This window comes from Trachemys scripta, chromosome 13 (genome assembly GCF_013100865.1).
Source record: "Trachemys scripta elegans isolate TJP31775 chromosome 13, CAS_Tse_1.0, whole genome shotgun sequence".
Classification (NCBI taxonomy): domain Eukaryota; kingdom Metazoa; phylum Chordata; order Testudines; family Emydidae; genus Trachemys; species Trachemys scripta.
Genome location: NC_048310.1, coordinates 576,641 through 585,402, shown reverse-complemented (window position 1 = coordinate 585,402; position 8,762 = coordinate 576,641).

Below are 8,762 nucleotides of genomic sequence, written 5' to 3'. Positions count from 1 at the left end.
AGCTCAATCTATTTAACTTCTCAAAGAGCTGAAGGGGTGATGATCACAATATATAACTACGTACATGGACATTAGCAGACAAAGGTATAACTCGACACACCAGCGGGAAGTTAAAGGTAGATGAATTCAGACTAGAAATAAGATGCAAATTTTTAACAGTGATAGTAATTAACTATTGGAACAATGTACCAAGGAATGTGGTGGATCCTCCATCACTGGAGATTTTTAAATCAAGATGGGATATTTTCCTAAAAATACGCCCAAACTCCAGCACAGCTCTTGGCCTTGCCGCAGGTTTTAATACAGAGACGTTCTATGACCTGTGTTATGCAGGAGGTCAGGCTAGATGATCACAATGGTCCATTCAAGTCTTAAAAGCCATGAATTCCCTAGCTAACCTCAGAGGCCATTCGCTCACATTTGCAACAGGGCCTTGGAGCTGTTACTCAGTTCCCCAGTCATGAATGGAGTTAGCTTCATATGCTTGGGAGGCAGGGCATGGTACTAGCCCCACTGTACAGATGGGAAACAGGCACAGATTTCAGAAGGGACTTGCCCAAGGTCACAGAGTGGGTCAGTGGCAGAGCTGGAAATAGATTCCAGGTCTCCAGAGTCCCAGTTCTATGCCATAACCACAAGTTACCCCGCCAGGATGCTAGTCTGCTAAGCTCTGCTTGTGGCAGTCGCGCCCTTCAACCCATAGGGAGTGGTTGCTCACAGAGCATGCAGAGTACCTCCCATCTCCTGCAAGCCTCCTCTGCAGTTTAACATACAGACCCGAGCCAGCTTGCCCTGCTTCTATGCCTGCCCTTCATGCAATGGGCTCTTTCTGCCTTTGGGCACCCCGTGCTGGGACTGCTTCTTCAGCCTGGCTCACTGTGCCGAGGGCTCCTGCTAAATAGGTCACATACTTGGCAGGATCAGTGCATCCCTCAGGTGACTGGCCCCATTCTGCAGCCCTGTTCCTGTGCTGAACTCAGTCATTTGCCACCAAGTGGGGGTTGGAACCAGGGGAGGACTGCTCGTCGCTGGATTGTGCCGGGGGACCCCAGGGAGCAGCTGCCAGTACTGAGGAAAGGTGACAGCTGCCCTGGGTGTGAGTGGAGGGAGGGAGAGGCACATTCCTCCCAGAACAACCTCAGCTGGAAATTCCAGGCCTGTTCAGGCTGCAGAGGGCAGCAGCCCAGGCCTGGCCACAAACTGCTCAGCAAAGCCCCGGCGAGTGTCCAAGCTCCTTGGTTGGGCAGCGGAGGAGCTGCCGCCCACTTGATGGCCTTCACCGGAGTGTACCTGCTGCCTCTTTCCAGAGCTGAGTACGGTTATCCAGCCAGTTATGCACCCACCTTATAGTAGCCCCATCTAAATTGTATTTGCCTAGTTTATCGATAAGAATATCATGCGAGACCGTATCAAATGCCTTACTAAAGTCTAGGTATACCACATCCACAGCTTCTCCCTTATCCACAAGGCTTGTTATCCTATTAAAGAAAGCTATCAGATTGGTTTGACATGATTGTTCTTTACAAATCCATGCTGGCTATTCCCTATCACCTGAATTGTTGTAGCTAAATTAGCCCCCATCATATTGTATGTATAGTTGGGGTTAATGGTTCCCAATCCTGCTGGAAAGGCATAACAAGTGGGGTTCCGCAGGAGTCTGTTTTGGGACCGTCTCGGTTCAATATCTTCATTAACGACTTAGATATTGGCATAGAAAGTATGCTTATTAAGTTTGTGGATGATACCAAACTGGGAGGGATTGCAACTGCTTTGGAGGACAGGGTCATAATTCAAAATGGTCTGGACAAATTGGAGAAATGGTCTGAGTTAAACAGGATGAAGTTTAACAAAGACAAATGCAAAGTGCTCCACATGGAAGAAAAAAATCAGTTTCACACATACAGAATGGGAAGAGACTGTCTAGGAAGGAGTACGGCAGAAAGGGATCTAGGGGTTATAGTGGACCACAAGCTAAATATGAGTCAACAGTGTGATGCTGTTGCAAAAAAAAAGCAAACATAATTCTGGGATGTATTAACAGGTGTGTTGTGAGCAAGACACGAGAAGTCATTCTTCCGCTCTACTCTGCGCTGGTTAGGCCTCAGCTGGAGTATTGTGTCCAGTTCTGGGCACCGCATTTCAAGAAAGATGTGGAGAAATTGGATAGGGTCCAGAGAAGAGCAACAAGAATGATTAAAGTTCTTGATAACATGACCTGTGAAGGAAGGCTGAAAGAATTGGGTTTGTTTAGTTTGGAAAAGAGAAGACTGAGAGGGGACATGATAGCAGTTTTCAGGTATCTAAAAGGGTGTCATAAGGAGGAGGGAGAGAACTTGTTCACCTTAGCCTCTAAGGATAGAACAAGAAGCAATGGGCTTAAACTGCAGCAAGGGAGGTCTAGGTTGGACATTAGGAAAAAGTTCCTAACTGTCAGGGTGGTTAAACACTGGAATAAATTGCCGAGGGAGGTTGTGGAATCTCCATCTCTGGAGATATTTAAGAATAGGTTAGATAAATGTCTATCAGGGATGGTCTAGACAGTATTTGGTCCTGCCATGCTGGCAGGGGACTGGACTCGATGACCTCTCGAGGTCCCTTCCAGTCCTAGAATCTATGAATCTATGACACTCAGAATGTCCATCAGCCCCTCCTTCCAGCTCCTCAGCTGGGATACAGTGGGACATGCCTTCAGCCACTCCCCAGGGCCTGGCTTCATCACAGGAGACCTCCCACGCCAGGTAGATGAGCATGACACCTACATCCTCTGCTAGGTAAGAGACTGAAGTCCAGGACCTCCATGGCTGTATTCTCTGAAATGCTTCCAGTTCCATGCGCAGGGCAAGTTAGACAGGCAGAACTGCAGAGTCTCAATGCATGGATGAGACAATGGTGTAGGGAGGAGGGGTTTAGATTTATTAGGAACTAGAGAACGTTTTGGGAAAGGGGGAGCCTATACAGGAAGGGTGGGCTCCACCTAAACCAAAATGGAACCAGATTGCTGGCATGTAAAATTAAAAAGGTCGCAGAGCAGTTTTTAAACTAAGGACTGTGGGAAAGCCAACAGGTGCAGAGCATCTGATGAAGTGGGTTTTAGGGTTACCATACGTCCTCTTTTTCCCCGGACATGTCCGGCTTTTCGGCACTCAAACCCCCGTCCGGGGGGAATTGCCAAAAAGCCGAACATGTCCGGGAAAATGGTGGCTCTGTGAGGCAAATAGAAAGGAGCATAAATGCTGCCAAATTAAGTGCAAGAATGTAATAAGAAAAGCCAAAGAGGAGTTTGAAGAACGGCTAGCCAAAAACTCCAAAGGTAATAACAAAAGGTTTTTTAAGTATATCAGAAGCAGGAAGCCTGCTAAACAGCCAGTGGGGTCCCTTGATGATCGAGATACAAAAGGAGCAGTTAAAGACGATAAAGTCATTGCGGAGAAACTAAATGGATTCTTTGCTTCAGTCTTCACGACTGAGGATGTTAGAGAGATTCCCAAACCTGAGCTGGCTTTTGTAGCTGACAAATCTGAGGAACTGTCACAGATTGAAGTGTCACTAGAGGAGGTTTTGGAATTAATTGATAAACTTAACATTAACAAGTCACCGGGACCAGATGGCATTCACCCAAGAGTTCTGAAAGAACTCAAATGTGAAGTTGCTGAACTATTAACTAAGGTTTGTAACCTGTCCTTTAAATCGGCTTCTGTACCCGATGACTGGAAGTTAGCTAATGTAACGCCAATATTTAAAAAGGGCTCTAGAGCTGATCCCGGCAATTACAGACCGGTAAGTCTAACGTCGGTACCGGGCAAATTAGTCAAAACAATAGTTAAGAATAAAATTGTCAGACATAGAAAAACTGTTGAGCAATAGTCAACATGGTTTCTGTAAAGGGAAATCGTGTCTTACTAATCTATTAGAGTTCTTTGAAGAGGTCAACAAACATGTGGACAAGGGGGATCCAGTGGACATAGTGTACTTAGATTTCCAGAAAGCCTTTGACAACGTCCCTCACCAAAGGCTCTTACATAAATTAAGTTGTCATGGGATAAAAGGGAAGGTCCTTTCATGGATTGAGAACTGGTTAAAAGACAGGGAACAAAGGGTAGGAATGAATGGTAAATTCTCAGAATGGAGAGGGGTAACTAGTGGTGTTCCCCAAGGGTCAGTCCTCAGACCAATCCTATTCAACTTATTTATAAATGATCTGGAGAAAGGGGTAAACAGTGAGGTGGCAAAGTTTGCAGATGATACTAAACTGCTCAAGATAGTTAAGACCAAAGCAGACTGTGAAGAACTTCAAAAAGATCTCACAAAACTAAGTGATTAGGCAACAAAATGGCAAATGAAATTTAATGTGGATAAATGTAAAGTAATGCACATTGGAAAAAATAACCCCAACTATACATACAATATGATGGGGGCTAATTTAGCTACAACAATTCAGGAAAAAGATCTTGGAGTCATCATGGATAGTTCCCTGAAGATGTCTGCACAGTGTGCAGAGGCGGTCAAAAAAGCAAACAGGATGTTAGGGATCATTAAAAAGGGGCTAGAGAATAAGAATGAGAATATATTATTGACCTTATATAAATCGATGGTATGCCCACATCTCGAATACTGCATACAGATGTGGTCTCCTCATTTCAAAAAAGATATACTGGCACTAGAAAAGGTTCAGAAAAGGGCAACTAAAATGATTAGGGGTTTGGAACGGGTCCCATCTGAGGAGAGATTAAAGAGGCTAGGACTCTTCAGCGTGGAAAAGAGGAGACAAAGGGGGGATATGATAGAGGTATATAAAATCATGAGGGATGTGGAAAAAGTGGATAAGGAAAAGTTATTTACTTATTCCCATAATACAAGAACTAGGGGTCACCAAATGAAATTAATAGGCAGCAGCTTTTGAAACAAATACAAGGAAGTTCTTCTTCACGCAGCGCACAGTCAACTTTCGGAACTCCTTACCTGAGGAGGTTGTGAAGGCTAGGACTATAACAGCATTTAAGAGAGAACTGGATAAATTCATGGAGGTTAAGTCCATTAATGGCTATTAGCCAGGATGGGTAAGGAATGGTGTCCCTAGCCTCTGTTTGTCAGAGGATGGAGATGGATGGCAGGAGAGAGATCACCTGATCATTGCCTGTTGGTCCACTCCCTCTGGGGCACCGGGCATTGGCCACTGTCGGTAGACAGGATACTGGGCTAGATGGACCTTTGGTCTGACCTGGTCTGGCCGTTCTTATGTTCCAAAAGGTTCAGTGCCAAAAATGAAATCCTTGCAAGCTTCAGGGAAACTTTTTAAAGACACCATAAAAGAGGCTCAACTTAAATGTATACCCCAAATTAAAAAGCATAGTAAGAGAACCAAAAAAGTGCCACTGTGGCTAAACAACAAAGTAAAAGAAGCAGTGAGAGGCAAAAAGACATCCTTTACAAACTGGAAGTTAAATCCTATTGGTGACCCCTTTCACAAAGCAAGCCTTTGAGTGCGACCCCTCTTATGAATTAAAAACTCTCATTTTTTATATTTAACACTATTATAAATGCTGGAGTGAAGCGTGGTTTGGGCTGGAGGCTGACAGCTTGTGACCCCCCATGTAATAACCTTGTGACCCCCTCAGGGGTCACAACTCCCAGTTTGAGAACCCCTGCTATTGAGGAAAATCGAAAGGAGCATAAACTCTGGCAAGTGAGGTGTAAAAATATAATTAGGAAGGCCAAAAAGAATTTGAAGAACAGATAGCCAAAAACTCAAAAAGAATAGTAAAATATAAATAAAAATTAAGTACATCAGAATCAGGAAGCCTGCTAAACAACCAGTGAGGCCACTGGATGATTAAGATGCTAAAGGAGCACTCAAGGACAATAAGGCCATTGCGGAGAAACTAAATGAATTCTTTGCATCAGCCTTTGTGACTTTGAGGGAGATTCCCAAACCTGAGACCTTCTTTTTAGGTGGGAAATGTCCAAGATTGAGGTGTATTAGAGGAAGCGTTGGAACAAATTGATAAACTAAACAGGAATAAGCAACCAGGACCAGATGGGATTCACCCAAGAGTTCTGAAGAAACCCAAATGTGAAATTACACAACTACTAACTGTAGCCTGTAACCTATCATTTAAATCAGCTTCTGTACCAGATGACAGGAGGATAGCTAATGTGATGCCAATTTTTAAAAAAGGCTCCAGAGATGATCCCGGCAATTACAGGCCAGTAAGCCTAACTTCAGTACTGGGCAAAATGGTTGAAACTATAGTAAAGAACAGAATTGTCAGACACACATAGGATGACCAGATGTCCCAATTTTACAGAGACAGTCCCGATATTGGGGCTTTTTCTTATTTAGGCTTTTATTACCCCCCCCCATCCCGATTTTTCACACTTGCTGTCTGGTCAGCCTAGACACACAGATGAACACAATTTGTTGGGGAAGAGTCAACATGGTTTTTGTAAAGGGAAATCATGCCTCACCAATCTACTGGATGGATAAGTAAAAATGGAAAAAATTAGTGACCCGTTCATAAGCCGACCCTATAATTTAGGGGTCAGCAAACTTTGGCTCCCGGGCCATCAAGATAAGCTGCTGGTGGGCCGAGATGGTTTGTTTACCTCGTGTCCACAGGCAGGAGGTAAACCTAAGTAAACAAAGTGTCCCAGCACAAGGGCACACTGCCGACTCATATCCAGCTTCTCATCCACTGTAAACCCCCGGTCCTTTTCTGCAGAACTGCTGCTTAGCCAGTTGGTCCCCAGCCTGTAGCGGTGCACGGGATTCTTTCATCCTAAGTGCAGGACTCTGCACTTGTCCTTGCTGAACCTCACCAGATTTCTTTGGGCCCAATCCTCCAATTTGTCTAGGTCACTCTGGACCCTATCCCTACCCTCCAGTGTATCTACCTCTCCCCCCAGCTTAGTGTCATCCGTGAACTTGCTGAGGGTGCAATTCATCCAATCATCCAGCTCATTAATAAAGACTCAATGTTTCCAAGCCCACACTGCATTGTAAAGCCAGGTGTAATAGGTCCTTGCCGGGGCTCGACCCTTCCGGGCAGGAGGGGAGCCACACCGACTCACTATTGTGGGAACAAGCAGTCCGTTAGTCCAGAAGCTCCGGCCCTCAGGTGCAGGGGCGGAGCAAAGCCGACAGCTAGCTCAGGGCTCAGGCCCTCAGGGAGGGGCTGAGCAGGCAATCGGGAGTCCGGGGCTCAGGCCCTCTGGTGCAGGGGCTGAGCCGGCAACAGTTAATTCAGGGCTCAGGCCCTCTGGTGCAGGGGCTGAGCAGTCAAACAGCTAGGGAGCCCAGGCCCTGGATCAGGGCGGGGCACACACAGTTCAAGCTCAGGCCCTTGGTTGCAGGGGCTGAGCGAGCAAACAGTTCAGGGTACGCCTAGGCTACTACAGCCGAGCGTTGGGTGAGGGGGAAGCCTGCCACCCGTGAGCGGGAGTGGCAGGGGGGGAACACAGGCCCACCCACTCCACTGCGTTCCAGCCCGGGGCCCTAACAGCGGTTACTGCCGCTGCTGGTCAGTGGGGTATCCAGACCTCAACACACTGACATTGGCTCACATTCGGCTGAAGCCTGACCGGGGTCGGCTACCCCCGGGCTACTTCCAGATCCCCCCTCAGGGCCTACCTCGTTCGTCGCGCCGGGCTCGGGCCAGTCCAGCTGCATGGGCTCCTCGCGGCCAGGGCTTGGTGGCAGGTCCAGTAGCTCCGCCGGGAAATCAGGCCAGTTGCACTCGGGCGGCTCCTCTGGGTAGCAGCAGGGGCGGAGGGGTTCTGGTGCGGTCTCACCCTCAGGGTTAGTGTGGGGCGGTTCCCAGGGTTCCTCCCAGCGACGGGGGCAGACGGGCTCCGGCGGCTCCTCCTCGTAGCGTGCCCGGGGTAGCTCTGGCCAGTTAGGGCCCTGGCCTCGGGCCTCGGCAGTCTCCTGGCCGGGAGCTCCTGGCCGCACGTCTGCTCTCTGTGGTGGCTGGCTGCTGACTGAGCTCTGGCGGCCGGCCTTTATACTTCCTGTCCCGCCCCTTGACTTCCGGGGGGCGGAGACAGGCGGTGGTGGCTCCACCCACTCTGGTGCCTGCACGGGGGCTCCCTCTTCTGGGCAGGAGGGGAGCCACACTGACTCACTACACCAGGTTTCCAATTGCTGGACCCACGCCTCACAACTGCGTGAACGCATCCACACTGCACTACACAGACTTTCTGACTCTGGTTTGCAGCTTGAACTGCATTCACATTGCAAGATGGCAGTGCTTGGACCTGAGGCCCAGTGGGACTTGTCTCAGTCCAAGGGCTTGGGTCCTGAGGGCTTACTGACCCAAGTCAGAAAGATTTGTGTGTGGACAATAAAGGGGTTTGGGCTTAAACCTGAATCTGATGAGCTTGGGTTTACAATGCAGATATATCAGAGCACATGGAGCAGTTACACAGTCAGGCAAACTGAACAGTTAGAAATCAAAATAAATAATAAAACATTCCACCACCATTTCCTTTGGCCTTGCTACAGACCCTGCAGAATCTCCTTGTCAGTGCAGCCACTTCTTCCCACAGGGAGGGAAGGGAACAGACAGGGCTAGAACCTGCAGAACAGACTCAGGGTCCCCGTATGCCTGGGGGCAGGACTGCTACTCCCAGAGAGGGGGAGGGGAAAAGGGGAAAGGTTGAGGCAGGGTTTACAGTTCCCATTAGGGACCCTGAGGCGTCTTATCTTTCTACTATATTGTTAGAACGTTCAGAGAGAGAGAGAGAGAGAGACAGACAGACAGAGA